Source organism: Symsagittifera roscoffensis, chromosome 3 (genome assembly GCF_963678635.1).
Source record: "Symsagittifera roscoffensis chromosome 3, txSymRosc1.1, whole genome shotgun sequence".
In the NCBI taxonomy this organism is placed as follows: Eukaryota; Metazoa; Xenacoelomorpha; order Acoela; family Convolutidae; genus Symsagittifera; species Symsagittifera roscoffensis.
The window spans coordinates 63,536,709-63,553,844 of NC_087064.1; the positions used below are offsets into that span (position 1 = coordinate 63,536,709).

General features: G+C 33.4%; 1 protein-coding gene across 1 annotated transcript in view; it reads right to left on the bottom strand.

Annotated features, from left to right (window-relative positions):
- LOC134842484 (calcium-binding protein 39-like) overlaps positions 1–14,833 on the bottom strand; it is a 477,223-nt gene extending 462,390 nt beyond the window's left edge. Inside the window, exon 1 of the mRNA XM_063858846.1 lies at positions 14,823–14,833. The gene's annotated coding sequence lies outside the window, so the exon portion shown is untranslated. The remainder of the gene's footprint in view (positions 1–14,822) is intronic.
- Positions 14,834–17,136: the final 2,303 nt, after the last annotated feature.

Genomic DNA, 17,136 nt, shown 5'->3' on the forward strand with positions numbered 1-17,136 from the left:
ACCAAAGAATTGCACGCAAAATTTGATAATGTATGTCTATAACGTAATCCAGGTTGAATTTTCCACCCAAGCAAGTGTTTTGTATTAAAAAATAATTATTATTTTTATTTTCCCCATGATAAAATCAACCTCAGTTTGTAAAAAAAACAAGCTTTTTTTCTCAACCACCAACATTTTCAAAATAAAAAACTTTCTAGCCATATACAAAAAGTTACGTTTTTAGCATATAACTCTGACTAAAAAAGCTAACATTAATTGTATGGTTATTATCATCAAATGCGATTTTTCTGCGTAGTAACTCCCATTTACACTCTGGGCTTTCTGATTATAGTATTCCTTGATCATTGTGGTTTTGAAACAAACACAAAACTTCGAAACAAAATTTTTCGTATTTTCATATATGGAAAAAATGCTTGTCTGGAAAAAATGCTAAACTTTAAAGAGTATGGAAAAAAATGCGTATCATACAATTTCATAGTAAATATAAAAAGTTAGTGACGAGTAGGTTGTGTAGTGAAGGACTTTAATTAATTTTTTGATACATGGTAAGTCAATGGTAAAAACTTTTTTTTGGGTTAAAACTTGGAATTTTTATCGGAAAAATTGAAAAACTTTTAAAAAAAACTTCAAAACACGATAAGATTAGCTATAATTCGACCTAATTTATTAGATAATCTTACTTTCTATCTAATTGAAACAAGGCTGAAACCTTCTGAAACTTCGAAAAAAGTTGAATTTTTGAGAGAAAAAAATTAAATTACAAAGAAAATATATAAAACACTGCTTCGTATTTGAAATTTACCACAACTTTGTAGGAAAACACAAACAAAAAACTGCATCGTACAAAAGTTTATTATATTGCATCACTTGTTATAAATTTAAAACAATGCATCAAATCTTATAAGTTCAACGGTTTTGTATGAATTCCGTCATCTTGAATTTGTCTTTTTGGATAAAAATAACTAAGTCCTTTCTTTGTCTGTTCATATGTAGCAACCATAAGATTTATACGTCTGACTCCTCTGTTAGTAGAAGTAAGGTTAATTGGTTCATCGAGAAATCTCCTGTACTTTGACATGGGTCCATGTCCGGAATCTTCTAGAACTCGCTTGTTCATTCTTTTGCTGCTAATTTTGAACTTGTCTGTTCTGTTGTCATAGCAACAATACGTTTTGCTACATAAACATAACATTTCTCTAAATTCCTCATTGAAAAGTCCCGGCTCCCGTTTATCATGCTTTTTATGGATACTGCAACAAGTTCGAGGGAAGAAATTAGATTCTGCATCTGCTTTGAAAGAGTCTCTGCAGTCATTTTCCCCTCATTTTTTCCCAAATGTCTCTTTTTTTTCTGGTTGGATACAGTCATACAAGTTTTCTTCAGCTAGTGCCAAGTAAATTGAAGAAGTTCTATTTTCTAGCTTGAAACTAGAAATCAGCATCTTCTAAGGATGCTTTAACATTTCGTTCCCGATTGCATAGTTTTTCATGTAGTCTACAATATCATTTCTTCCAACTTCAATGTTTTTGAAAATTGGAATAAATTTGGCAACTTTTGATTTTAGCTCATCTGGAACAACTAAATTGCACTGAAGGTAACCAAAAAAAAATCCCTTTTTTATTTTTGCTAGAAGGGAATCTGTAGAAAGAGGTATCTTCTAGGGAAAGTGGGTTCTGACGTGATTGTTGATCTTGTCATAGGTTTTGAAACTTTCCCACCAGTCACACTCCCACATTTCTTCCACTTTGTATCCTTTCTCTTTAATTTATTCTCGCCGCATAGCATCCAACTCTCTCTTCTTGTTTCCCAGCTCAATAGCCTGTTCTGTTAAGGAGGGACGAGCTTCTTGACAGGAATATAAGTGGTAGTAGCATTCCATTGCATCGAACACTGTTTTGCAGTGATCACGATAACCGTCCACATTAAAACAGTCTATTTTTTTCTGTTTTCCAGATGTGAAAAAGCTCTCAAGGTTACATTCTGGTCTTGTTTTTTGATAGAAAGACATGACCATTTTCGCAAAATTAAGCGGTTAAATCCAAAAACAGGTAAGGTATTTAGATATCTCTCCAGATGTTGCTTCAAATCGATGAGCTGATTTTTCTGAATTCGTAAGAAATGTGATGACATGTCTGCTTCTTCCGAATGTTCAATACATTCGTCTTCGTACTCAAAATTTTTACTTGAATAGTTTTTACCACGTTCGCTCAGCTGATCAAAAATCTGTTTCATTCTTTCATTCACAGCTACTTCAATATCTTGAAACTTTTTTCTCATCTTTAACTTACTTTGTTCAGCCAACAGCTCGAGGTTGGTTACAAAGCCAATTATCAAATTCTGTGGATCCTTGGTGTACAAAAAGATGGATTCATCGATCAGATTTGATGATATAGAGACTGAAATTCGTACATGTTTTCCGATCCAGGTAGTAGTTTGCGTCTCTTTTAATTCCTCTGTAGGCACAAAAATCGACTCAAATTGAATATTGCTAGATTATTGAAGAGCTTGTTGTCTTCAGAAACTAGAAGACTAAATCCTTCTAGCTTTTCAAACAAGGTTTTTCGAAGCTCATACACGTTGTTTGGGTAAATATGCTTCACTCGGTCCTTGCATCTCAGAAGATGTTTGTTAAAATTGTCGGATTTATTAAAAAAAGTGTCACAGATAATCTTAACTTATATCTAAGTGAAACAATGCTGAAACCTACTTAAAGTTCGAAAAAAAATTGAATTTTTTGAGAGAAAATAGTTAAATTACAAAGAAAATATATAAAACACTGCTTCGTATTTGAAATTTACCACAACTTTATAGGAAAACACAAACAAAAAACTGCATCGTACAAAAGTTTATTACATTGCATCACTTGTTATAAATTTAATACAATGCATCAGTTCTTATAAGTTCAATGGTTTTTGTATGAATTCCATCATCTTGAATTTGTCTTTTTGGATAAAAATCACTAAATCCTTTCTTTGTCTGTTCATATGTAGCAACCATATGATTTATAGGTCTGAATCCTCTGTTAGTAGAAGTAAGGTTAATTGGTTCATCGAGAAATCTGCTGTACTTTGACATGGGTACATCTCCAGAATCTTTTAGAACTCGCTTGTTCAATCCTTTGCTGCTAAATTTGAACTTGTCTGTTTTATTGTCATAGCAGCAATAAGTTTTGCTACATAAACATAACATTTCTGGACATCTAAATTTCTCTTCAAAAAGTCCCGGCTCCCGTTTATCATGCTTTTTATGGATACTGCAACACGTTCGAGGGAAGAAATTAGATATTGCATCTGCTTTGAAAGAGTCTCTGCAGTCACTTTCCCTCATTTTTCCCAAATGTCTAATTTTTTTGGTTGGATACAGTCATACAAGCTTTCTTCAGCTAGTGCCAAGTAAATTGAGTCTGTATCCATCTTCAGTTCTTCAAATTTGTTTACATCACACAACTTGTCAAAGAAGTTATAGTAGTGTTCCAACATTTTCAGCTTTGCATACTGAAGTAAGAAAAAGCCAACAAGGATGGGTTCTCGGTGCTCAATGGTAGATTTCAACAATTCCACCTCATACAAGTCATTTCAACTGTGTTGAGTCTTTTAAACAGTGGATCATTGATCGCTTTATGTGTTTTTTCATCGTTCAGATACTTCGTAATTGTATTCCTGGATCTATCCATGATCTGATATCCATACGAAGAATTACCCAAAAGTTTCCTTGTTTCTGCTACAACTCTTGATACAGATTTTCATCTCCTTCTCTTTTTACATCAAAAACTGATTGAAGGAAATTATTGAAACATTTTTGTGGAGTATACTGAACAAAACGTTAAATTTTGTTGCATTACAAGCCAAGTTTTAAATAAAAGTTGAACAGAGGAGTTATAACCGTTCCATTTTCTAGCTTAAAACTAGAAATCAGCATCCTCTGAGGATGTTTTAACATTTCGTTCTCGATTGCATAGTTTTTCTTGTAGTCTACAATATCATTTCTTCCAATTTTAGTATTTTTGAAAATTGGAGGAAATTTGGCAAATTTTGATTTTAGCTCATCTGGAACAACTCAATCGCACTGAACGTAACCAAAAAGAGATCCCTCTTTTATTTTTGCTGAAAGGGAATCTGTAGAAAGAGGTCTTTTATAGGGAAAGTAAGTTCTGACGTGATTTTTGATCTTCTCATCGGTTTTGAAACTTTCCCACGAGTCACACTCCCACATTTCTTCCACTTTGTATCCTTTCTCTTTAATGTATTCTCGTCGCATATCATCCATCTCTCTCTCTCTTCTTGTTTCCTCGCTCAATATCCTGTTATGTAAAGGTGGGACCAACTTCTTGACAGGAACAGAAGTGGTAGTACCATCCCATTGCTTCGAACACTGTTTTACAGTGATCACAATAACCGTTCACATTAAAACAGTCGATTTTTTTCTGTTTTCCAGATGTGAAAAAGCTCTCAAGGTTACATTCTGGTCTTGTTTTTTGATAGAAAGACATGACCATATTCTCAAAGTTAATCTGTTGAATCCAAAAATAGGTAAGGTATTTAGATATCTCTCCAGATGTTGCTTCAAATCGATGAGCTGATTTTTCTGAATTCGTAAGAAATGTGTTGACATGTCTGCTTCTTCCGAATGTTCAATACATTCGTCTTCGTACTCAAAATTTTCACTTGAATAGTTTTTACCACGTTCGCTCAGCTGATCAAAAATCTGTTTCATTCTTTCATTCACAGCTACTTCAATATCTTGAAATTTTTTTCTCATCTTTAACATACTTTGTTCAGCCAACAGCTCGAGGTTGGTTACAAAGCCAATTATCAAATTCTGTGGATCCTTGGTGTACAAAAAGATGGATTCATCAATCAGATTTGATGATATAGAGACTGAAATTCGTACATGTTTTCCGATCCAGGTAGTAGTTTGCGTCTCTTTTAATTCCTCTGTAGGCACAAAAATCGACTCAAATTGACTATTGCTAGATTATTGAAGAGCTTGTTGTCTTCAGAAACTGGAAGACTAAATCCTTCTAGCTTTTCAAACAAGGTTTCTCGAAGCTCATACACGTTCTTTGGGTAAATATGCTTCACTCGGTCCTTGCATCTCAGAAGATGTTTGTTAAAATTGTCGGATTTATTAAAAAAAAGTGTCACAGATAATCTTAACTTATATCTAAATGAAACAATGCTGAAACCTACTGAAACTTCGAAAAAAATTGAATTTTTGAGAGAAAAAAGTTAAATTACAAAGAAAATATATAAAACACTGCTTCGTATTTGAAATTTACCACAACTTTATAGGAAAACACAAACAAAAAACTGCATCGTACAAAAGTTTATTACATTGCATCACTTGTTATAAACTTAATACAATGCATCAGTTCTTATAAATTCAATGGTTTTTGTATGAATTCCATCATCTTGAATTTGTCTTTTTGGATAAAAATCACTAAATCCTTTCTTTGTCTGTTCATATGTAGCAACCATATGATTTATAGGTCTGAATCCTCTGTTAGTAGAAGTAAGGTTAATTGGTTCATCGAGAAATCTGCTGTACTTTGACATGGGTACATCTCCAGAATCTTTTAGAACTCGCTTGTTCAATCCTTTGCTGCTAAATTTGAACTTGTCTGTTTTGTTGTCATAGCAGCAATAAGTTTTGCTACATAAACATAACATTTCTGGACATCTAAATTCCTCTTCGAAAAGTCCCGGCTCCCGTTTATCATGCTTTTTATGGATACTGCAACACGTTCGAGGGAAGAAATTAGATATTGCATCTGCTTTGAAAGAGTCTCTGCAGTCATTTTCCCTCATTTTTTCCCAAATGTCTCATTTTTTTGGTTGGATACAGTCATACAAGCTTTCTTCAACTAGTGCCAAGTAAATTGAGTCTGTATCCATCTCCAGTTCTTCAAATTTGTTTACATCACAGAACTTGTCAAAGAAGTTATAGTAGAGTTCCAACATTCTCAGCTTTGCATACTGAAGTAAGAAAAAGCCAACAATGATGGGTTCTCGGTGCTCAATGGTAGATTTCAACAACTCCACCTCATACAAGTCATTTTCAACTGTGTTGAGTCTTTTAAACAGTGGATCATTGATCGCTTTATGTGTTTTTTCATCGTTCAGATAATTCGTAATTGTATGCCTGGATCTATCCATGATCTGATATCCATACAAAGAATTACCCAAAAATTTAATTGTTTCTGCTACAACTCTTGATAGAGATTTTCACCTCCTTCTCTTTTTACATCAACCACTGATTGAAGGAAATTATTGAAACATTTTTGTGGAGTATACTGAACAAAACGGTAAATTTTGTTGCATTGCAAGCCAAGTTTTAAATAAAAGTTGAACAGAGGAGTTAAAACCGTTCCATTTTCTAGCTTAAAACTAGAAATCAGCATCCTCTGAGGATGCCTTAACATTTCGTTCTCGATTGCATAGTTTTTCTTGTAGTCTACAATATCATTTCTTCCAACTTAAGTGTTTTTGAAAATTGGAGGAAATTTGGCAAATTTTGATTTTAGCTCATCTGGAACAACTCAATCGCACTGAACGTAACCAAAAAGAGATCCTTCTTTTATTTTTGCTGGAAGGGAATCTGTTGAAAGAGGTCTTTCATAGATAAAGTGAGTTCTGACGTGATTTTTGATCTTCTCATCGGTTTTGAAACTTTCCCACGAGTCACACTCCCACATTTCTTCCACTTTGCATGCTTTCTCTTTAATGTATTCTCGTCGCATATCATCCATCTCTCTCTTCTTGTTTCCTCGCTCAATATCCTGTTATGTAAAGGTGGGACCAACTTCTTGACAGGAACAGAAGTGGTAGTACCATCCCGTTGCTTCGAACACTGTTTTACAGTGATCACAATAACCATTCACATTAAAATAACCAATCGATTGTTTTCTGTTTTCCAGATGTGAAAAAGCTCTCAATGTTACATTCTGGTCTTGTTTTTTGATAGAAAGACATGACCATATTCTCAAAGTTAATCTGTTGAATCCAAAAATAGGTAAGGTATTTAGATACCTCTCCAGATGTTGCTTCAAATCGATGAGCTGATTTTTCTGAATTCGTAAGAAATGTGTTGACATGTCTGCTTCTTCCGAATGTTCAATACATTCGTCTTCGTACTCGAAATTTTCACTTGAATAGTTTTTACCACGTTCGCTCAGCTGATCAAAAATCTGTTTCATTCTTTCATTCACAGCTACTTCAATATCTTGAAATTTTTTTCTCATCTTTAACATACTTTGTTCAGCCAACAGCTCGAGGTTGGTTACAAAGCCAATTATCAAGTTCTGTGGATCCTTGGTGTACAAAAAGATGGATTCATCAATCAGATTTGATGATATAGAGACTGAAATTTGTACATGTTTTCCGATTCAGGTAGTAGTTTGCGTCTCTTTTAATTCCTCTGTAGGCACACAAATCGACTCAAATCGAATATTGCTAGATTATTGAAGAGCTTGTTGTCTTCAGAAACTGGAAGACTAAATCCTTCTAGCTTTTCAAACAAGGTTTCTCGAAGCTCATACACGTTCTTTGGGTAAATATGCTTCACTCGGTCCTTGCATCTCAGAAGATGTTTGTTAAAATTGTCGGATTTATTAAAAAAAAGTGTCACAGATAATCTTAACTTATATCTAAATGAAACAATGCTGAAACCTACTGAAACTTCGAAAAAAATTGAATTTTTGAGAGAAAAAAGTTAAATTACAAAGAAAATATATAAAACACTGCTTCGTATTTGAAATTTACCACAACTTTATAGGAAAACACAAACAAAAAACTGCATCGTACAAAAGTTTATTACATTGCATCACTTGTTATAAACTTAATACAATGCATCAGTTCTTATAAATTCAATGGTTTTTGTATGAATTCCATCATCTTGAATTTGTCTTTTTGGATAAAAATCACTAAATCCTTTCTTTGTCTGTTCATATGTAGCAACCATATGATTTATAGGTCTGAATCCTCTGTTAGTAGAAGTAAGGTTAATTGGTTCATCGAGAAATCTGCTGTACTTTGACATGGGTACATCTCCAGAATCTTTTAGAACTCGCTTGTTCAATCCTTTGCTGCTAAATTTGAACTTGTCTGTTTTGTTGTCATAGCAGCAATAAGTTTTGCTACATAAACATAACATTTCTGGACATCTAAATTCCTCTTCGAAAAGTCCCGGCTCCCGTTTATCATGCTTTTTATTGATACTGCAACACGTTCGAGGGAAGAAATTAGATATTGCATCTGCTTTGAAAGAGTCTCTGCAGTCATTTTCCCTCATTTTTCCCAAATGTCTCATTTTTTTGGTTGGATACAGTCATACAAGCTTTCTTCAACTAGTGCCGAGTAAATTGAGTCTGTATCCATCTCCAGTTCTTCAAATTTGTTTTCATCACAGAACTTGTCAAAGAAGTTATAGTAGAGTTCCAACATTCTCAGCTTTGCATACTGAAGTAAGAAAAAGCCAACAATGATGGGTTCTCGGTGCTCAATGGTAGATTTCAACAACTCCACCTCATACAAGTCATTTTCAACTGTGTTGAGTCTTTTAAACAGTGGATCATTGATCGCTTTATGTGTTTTTTCATCGTTCAGATACTTCGTAATTGTATGCCTGGATCTATCCATGATCTGATATCCATACAAAGAATTACCCAAAAGTTTAATTGTTTCTGCTACAACTCTTGATAGAGATTTTCACCTCCTTCTCTTTTTACATCAACCACTGATTGAAGGAAATTATTGAAACATTTTTGTGGAGTATACTGAACAAAACGGTAAATTTTGTTGCATTGCAAGCCAAGTTTTAAATAAAAGTTGAACAGAGGAGTTATAACCGTTCCATTTTCTAGCTTAAAACTAGAAATCAGCATCCTCTGAGGATGCTTTAACTTTTCGTTCTCGATTGCATAGTTTTTCTTGTAGTCTACAATATCATTTCTTCCAACTTCAGTGTTTTTGAAAATTGGAGGAAATTTGGCAAATTTTGATTTTAGCTCATCTGGAACAACTCAATCGCACTGAACGTAACCAAAAAGAGATCCTTCTTTTATTTTTGCTAGAAGGGAATCTGTTGAAAGAGGTCTTTCATAGATAAAGTGAGTTCTGACGTGATTTTTGATCTTCTCATCGGTTTTGAAACTTTTCCACGAGTCACACTCCCACATTTCTTCCACTTTGTATGCTTTCTCTTTAATGTATTCTCGTCGCATATCATCCATCTCTCTCTTCTTGTTTCCTCGCTCAATATCCTGTTATGTAAAGGTGGGACCAACTTCTTGACAGGAACAGAAGTGGTAGTACCATCCCGTTGCTTCGAACACTGTTTTACAGTGATCACAATAACCGTTCACATTAAAACAGTCGATTTTTTTCTGTTTTCCAGATGTGAAAAAGCTCTCAATGTTACATTCTGGTCTTGTTTCCCGATAGAAAGACATGACCATATTCTCAAAGTGGCGAGTTTGATTGTGTCCAGCTTTAAATTTCTGCATATCGGTATCGAATTCCCATCTCGTGTACAATCCTGTTGGCTTATCTTGACACTTTGAGAAGGGGTAGACCTGACTTGCATCCATTCCAACGATTGATTTACAAACATTTGATGAATTTCTGATTAATATCTCATCAACTACAGCTTTTCGAGCAAAAGCAATTGAAGGTCCACCGGTCATTTCTTCTCAAATTTTTTCACACAAATCTTTATTACTTTCTCAAAACGGATAAAACTTGAAGTTTTTAGATTTGTGAAGACATATGTTTGCTGTTTGTAGATTTGGAAGAGTACAACCAAGTTTTAACATATCAATTCCCTTGTTATGATAAAACTGAATCATTTTTTGCATAGCCTCCAGGGTTGGGACTACATCCTTTTTGTTGTACCATTTCAAAAAGTCTTTTAAAACTGTCATACCAGTTTTTTGTCAAGTCTCTTGCAAGTAATTGTAATTATCCAAAAAAAAAAACAGGATGGAGGCACAGTTTTGATGTGAAGCTTTTTCAGTGCTTTTTGCTCGTCAAGTCTACTCTTTCTAAGCTTCTCATAATCAATGAAGTCTTTGTCTAGAGGATCGTTGTTTCTAAGTTTACTGGAAAAGGCTTCATGCGGTGGCAATTCAGGAAATTCAAGTTTGTCTGGGTTATCAAACCACTCATAGGGAAAAAATCCTTTCCTTTCGCTAGCTTTATAGGCTTTGAGAAAAAAGTCCAGAGTAGTTGCCCCACCCAGAAAGTTCACTATGTCGAGAAATTGTACATCTCCAAACTTGAAAGATATAAAGTCATTCGCTTTTTTGATGACGGATGTTTCTTGTTCTTTATCGCAAATTAAATAAGGGATTAAGTATGACTTGATCCAATTCAAATCATATCTACCGCTGTTAAATCCAAAAACAGGTAAAATATTTAGATATCTCTCTAGATGTTGCTTCAAATCGATGAGCTGATTTTTCTGAATTGGTTAGAATTGTGTTGACATATCTGCTTCTTCCGAATCTTCAATACATTCGTGTTCGTACTCAAATTTTTCACTTGAATAGTTTTTACCACGTTCGTTCAGCTGACCAAAGATCTTTTTCTCTTTTTCATTCTTTCATTCACAGCTACTTCAATATCTTGAAATTTTTTGCTCATCTTCTACTTACTTTGTTCAGCCAACAGCTCGAGGTTGGTTACAAAATCAATTATCAAGTTCTGTGGATCCTTGTTGTACAAAAAGATGGATTCATCAATCAGATTTGATGACATAGAGACTAAAATTGGTACATGTTTTCCGATCCAGGTAGTAGTTTTTGTCTCTTTTAATTCCTCTGTAGGAACACAAATCGTCTCAAAATCAAAAATTGCGAGATTATTGAAAAGCTTGTTGTCTTCAGAAACTGGAAGACTAAATCCTTCTAGCTTTCTCGAAGCTCATACACGTTCTTTGGGTAAATATGTTTCACTCGTTCCTTGCATCTCAGAAGTTGATTGTTAAAATTGTCGGATATATTAAAGAAAGTGTCACAGCTAGGGCATCGAAAGCCCTTAAAGAAACTATCTATATCATTTGTATGAATAAAATGGTTGTTAAATCTCAGTAATTTGACTGGTTTATCAAATCTTTCAATACTTCGCTCTCCTACATATTATCCTTCTTGGATATCGAAATCGTATATAAAGATGTTTCTTTGAACAATTTCCTCGACAAAAGTAAGTCTTCTACAGAAACTCCACGAAAACTTTCAGGATCATAACCAGGCTTTGATACAAATTTTGTAAAATATCTAGAAGTGTGAGATTCGAGATCATTATGTCCGTTCATGTACATGGCTAATTCTCGGAAAAGACACAAATGATCTTTGTAAGGTTCCTTATCTTTGTTACATAAAGGCAATTCACTTACGTATGTCGTAGTAAAGGTTCGGGTAAGGCAGAGTCCGGACATCCCATTGAAATGTTTTTGAGCAAATCAGCACAAATTGTGACGTTAGTATTCAACTTGAATCGCCTCTTGGTGTTTTGACGTTCTTGGGTACATTGCTCCACAATATCAAATTTTTCCAGTTTTCCTTGGATTGTTATCAAGTCTGCTTTTGTACAGAGCAAATGGAATTTTTCGAATAAAGTCTTGTTTTCATGGGCGTAGAAGTATCGATATTCAGCAGTCTCAAAATTTCGAAGAACAAAACCCAGAGCAATGTTAATTTTAGCGGCAGAATCGAGCTTGTTGAAGACTTCTTCAAGTTTCTCGTTGATTATTTTAGTATCTAACTTGGACATTTGGAAGTTAAAAATCTTATGTCTCCCCTTTTCCATCTCCGTATCCACCAGAAAACGTCGACAAGCATCACGTTCCGCCATAAGTTTTTCACCAACTTCCCCTTCTTCCTCCAAAACCTTGTTCAATTCGACCACCGTATCACTGGGCTTCCGTTGCTTAGTTTCTTGTTTGTTTCTCCGATGTTGTTGAAGAGAGTAGTGACTAGGGAACTCTTGTTCGCAAGAAAGACAAACTGTCCACTTCTTCGAACTTGGTTGAGCATGCTTCTTCGCAACATGATAATCCATCTCCTCTTTGCTCTTTGTATGAAAATGACAGTTTGGACACTTAGGTTCCCTTTGTTTTTCACATCTCCTTCAATATCGAGCTGCGTTTTCTTTTATTTTAGAAAATTTGAAATTAATACAAAAATTGTACGATAATATTTCAAAGACTCTTTTTATTCCCTTCCCAACTCCCAAATTTGTCAAAACTCCCCAGAAAAGTTCTCTCTTCTTACATTTCTTTAAAGATTTTCAAAGTTCAAAATCCTGCTTGATTCGGTTTGGATTCGGTTTCATCAGCTTCGAATTATCCTCTCAAAACTACATTAAAAAGAAAACTTGACTATCTACTCAAAAATCAACAATTCGTCATTGATTACAAACAAAAAATTTAATTAAATTGATGAGAAGATATGTAGAGATGCTACTTTTATTAATTTTCATTCTTTTGTTACTTATGTCGGCAATGTTTTTTACTTTTACAGCAAACAAATTTTGATTATCCATTTTTGCGATTGCTTTTGTGTATATTTTTACTTATTTGGAAGATTTAAATCCTTAAAATGTAAACTTTTGTCTGATTGGATACGACAACTTGAACAAAAATGAACATTTTTGTGATTGGAAGCGACAATAACCAAAATGGAATTTTGTTTCCAATTAGACACGACTTTAATACTTGAGTTCCATAAAAGAAAACTGAAATATGATTGGACACGACTACAATCCAAATAAGGAAAATACATTCTGATTGGTTAAACCCACACATTCGAATTGACGATACCCCCTCTCTCTTAACTCAAAAATCATTTATTTTTAACTTAACTACGTCAACTACCTCCTCTCTTAGCTCTAAGTAATTTAATTTTAACTTAACCACCGTCAATTACTTCTCTCGCAACTTTAAATTTTGTTCTCACTCTGAATCTTTTACTTTTTCAACTTCCCTCGCAATTTATTGCTCAAAATGATCTTCTCAGTGCAAAACAACAACATTATGTTCTTGGTAGAATTTTCGGCAGACTTAGTACAAATCCAAGTGCGAGAAACAGATTGTGGAGTTTTCTGGCACGAATGGACATCCCAATCCAAGTCTAGCACATGGTGGAGGTGATGTGCAGGGATTTCAACGAACATCATATAACGCAAAGACCCCCTACAGAGAACCAACTTGGATAAATGCAAATGATGGAGGAAGTGGCCGAGCATGTGGCAATGAACTACCCCGAAACTCCTGGCTCTAGATATGTGGCTCAACCATTCGACAATTTCCTCTTTCCTTGGGAAGAGGCATCTGTGGACAATCCAATAATCATCGAAGAGGATGAGGGGTTCTCTGAGCCAAGAACTCCAGTCAGCGAACCACCAGTGTTGGAAGCAAGACCAGCTTTACGCTCCATTGAGAACTTGCAAAATTTTGAGAACTCAGCTGCCCGACAGCTCTTTGATTTGTAAATAATTAAGTTGTTGTCTTGTTTTTTGTAATTTAATTTCTTTGCATCTATTTATTATAAAGAGATAGGAACAAAGAGATAAGCTCATTAAAAAACTTGTTAAAAAATTTGCAAAGGCAAAATTGTTTAAAAATTTGTTGAAAAACTTTGTTCAAAATCAATTTAGTTTTGCAATTGGTAAATATTTTTTTGTAAAGATGATAAAAGAGTTAAATCAATTTCAATATTTGTGAAAAACTTCACAGCATTTTTGCACACAAGATAAAAAAATTGCTTCAATTTTTCCACACAAGTTAAAAACTTTGAAAAGTTTTTACAGCATTCAAAAACTTTCAATAATGTTTTGTACATACTTGTTAAAAAAATCAACAAAAATCTCGCAATTTAGGAAAAATTTCATTGAATATTTTTGCATTTTAAAAAACAAACTGTAACAAGGTTTTCTTGCACTGTTGAAAATTTAAATTTATGAATTTTTTTTCTTCTGATTTTTATCAATAAAAAATTCATTTTTTGCATGTCTGTTGATCAAAACCATCAGAAAAACAATGTATTAAGATAGGTAATAGTACTCATAGTCATCAATAATGAAAAATTTTCAGCAAGTGCTTAACCAGTTTTTTACAATATTTTTTTTTGCGTTTTTCGCATATTCATAGGAAAAAAGAAGTTAGATTTTTTGCATTTGTTTTCCAAAAAACCTCAAAACATTTTGCATATAACACAAAAATTTTTTGAAAAACTTTGTTCAAAAAACCAAAACAATTTTTGCATCTTGTAAAAAAGTTTAATTAAATTTTTGCAAAGTTGTTGAAAAAATCAAATCAAAGTTTGCATCTTGCAAAAAACTCAAATCAAAGTTTGCATCTTGCAAAACTTAATTTTTGCACACGTGTTGACAATTACAAATATATTTGTTGAAAATTTTTTGATTTTGATAGAAAAAAACAATTTTGACAAGATTTTTATAAACAAATATTCAATTATTAATAGAAAAATTGACACGCTCATTATTTACTGTACCATAGCCATCAAGGAAACGATCAACAATTTTCAACAAATTAGTCTCATACTTTGAGATTGGAACTTTTCCAACTTTTTCCAAAAAAGCTGATCCAAGAGTCTGAGTTGACGCAAGCTTCTGAGCAGAACTCAAACAATGTCTTTTGAATTTTTTTCGCAGCAGAAGTTTCTTTGCAAAACTGGGTAATTTTCCGGTATTCTACATCTCAAGTTGTGTTCGACTGCACGATTCAATTGATTGAAAACTTCACCTCTTGATGAAATAGAACTGGAATAATATCTGTATTTGTATAAAGTATATATACAGTCATCAATTTAATAAGTGAAATGATATTTATCTAATCTTTGCAAAATTTGATCGAGCGATGATCCGATTAATAGTAAATGAAATTGGCAATTTTCCACTGGGCAGAATGATGAATGGTTAGATACACAGTAGTCTTGGGTGACAATAAATTTTTAATAAAATTTTTCTGAGACAGAGATAAAAAAAGATTTTTCATTGTAGTCCGAATAAAAAGTGAGATATGCTTGACACATAGCAGATGCCATCACCGATTACTTGTTGAAAATGATTTTTATCTATATTGAATTGCTTATATAGTACTTCCATCACCTACGCAATGTCCATGTTTGGATCATCACCTACTCGTTATTCCATATAAGTTAATAATACCTTATTTGAAATGTACAGTGAGTCATCTACATCTTAATTTCTTTAAATTTACAAATATCCTAAATTTGAAATATCTACTACTGAACAGTTGGCTCTGAGTCTCAAATCAAAACTGAATTCACAAAAAGATATCCTTCCCAACTATATTGAATTTGCTAAGAACCAAAAAAGAATTGGGAGATTTTCTTGGTCCCAAAAACCCTACAACGGAAAAGTTTACTTTGAACCTTGCTTCCAATTGCTAAAGAAAAATGAATCGGGACAAATCCAAAAAACCCAGCAAGTCTATCTTGGTAAAAAAAAGGGAAAGGATATCAGCAATACGGAATACTGTTATTCACGATGCTGAAAACCTTGGAATCGTTCCTGTATTGGAACCCTATTCTGACAAAGACTCAACCATGTTTAGGAACTGTCATGCGGTGTATGACGTAGCAATATACAAGAAGAGAAAGGTTTGTGTCACAATCAATAAGTACGGTGTGAAAAAACCACCCTACATTCAGATTCCACTTTTCACTGCAAAGGAGAACGAAGTCTTGAAGCAAGTTGCCTATGTCAACTATACTTTGAACGAATTCAAAGAACTCGCCCAAGTCTTGGGAGATTTTATGTTTGTTGAGAACTGTAATGTTCAATAATTTTGTTGACTAATGTTATCATAGTAATGTAATTCAAATATTCATCTTCTTGAATCATTTTTTTAAATTTCTTTGAGCTGAGCAGTATAAATTGAAACATTGTTTTTTCCAGAAATCTTGTTTTAAAGCTTCAAAATAAATTAAGACTTTTTCATATCGTCCTAGAAGAAAAGTCGCAAAAATGTTCACTGACAGTTTTGGAATCTCAAAACGTACCAAAATTGCAAGATTTGGATACAAAATCACAAATTTTTCAATTTGAAAAGACTTTGCATAATGGAAGACGAAAAGTTTTTCTAAGTTATCGTTCAGAGAGTAAAAAATAGATCTTATAGGGTCGTAGAAAAATAAACACTTGGAAAAACAATCCGAAATTTCAGTTGGAAAGAGAAGAGTATGACAAATTGGTTGTTTTCATCCCCTCGGTTTTGTCTTATGTAGAAACAATCAAAAAAACTTGTATCATTATTGACGAATGCACTGTAGAAAATGAACGTTCAGAAATTGAATGAAATTCTGAGAAATTTTGATTTGATTAAGTAAGACTTTTCATCAAATACAAAAAGAAAAAATTATTTTCTTTGTACCTGTATTGTTTTGGACCCAAACATAAATTTGAAAGAAATGGACCAAAACTTTTCTTTTGGGGTTCTAATTGGATACGATGAATCCTTTATGGATTATTTTTTTTGCAAATTCAAAAATTTTTAGACTTCATGCAATTAAAAATGATGCAGCTGGATCTGTGAAGTCTACTACTTATAAGAGACCTGGTTATTGTTATATTTTACCTATATTTCCAAATTCTTGTTTTCTTGGTCACGTGACTAGATTGTTCTCTGTTTATATGTTAAAAATTTTGCTTCAGCAGTATATGCATTGTTCAATTGTTAGTCATTTTAACCAAAAAGTTCAGCGAAAACAGCTAATAAAATGAGTCTAGTTGTTTTGGATATTGAGTGTGATGAAAACAAAATAGTGAAAGAATTAGGAGTTTATAAAAAAGGATAAACTGTGGGATATTCCTTTCTTCCTCCCAAAAACTTCAAAGCTACATTTCAGTCTGCTTGGTGTACAAAGCATCTTCATAGAACAAATTGCAACAGTGGCTATGAAAAATATACTGAGCTTGAAAAAATATTGAAAAAATTGAAAGCTCCAGAAATGGAGATTTTTGCAAAAGGTTATTAAAAATGTAAAATTCTGTCAGAAATTTTGGAAACAAAGGTTACAAACTTGGATGACTACGCATGCCCAAAAGTTCAAAATTTCATTTTCTAAGATGAAGAATTTGATTGGAGGTGTAGCAA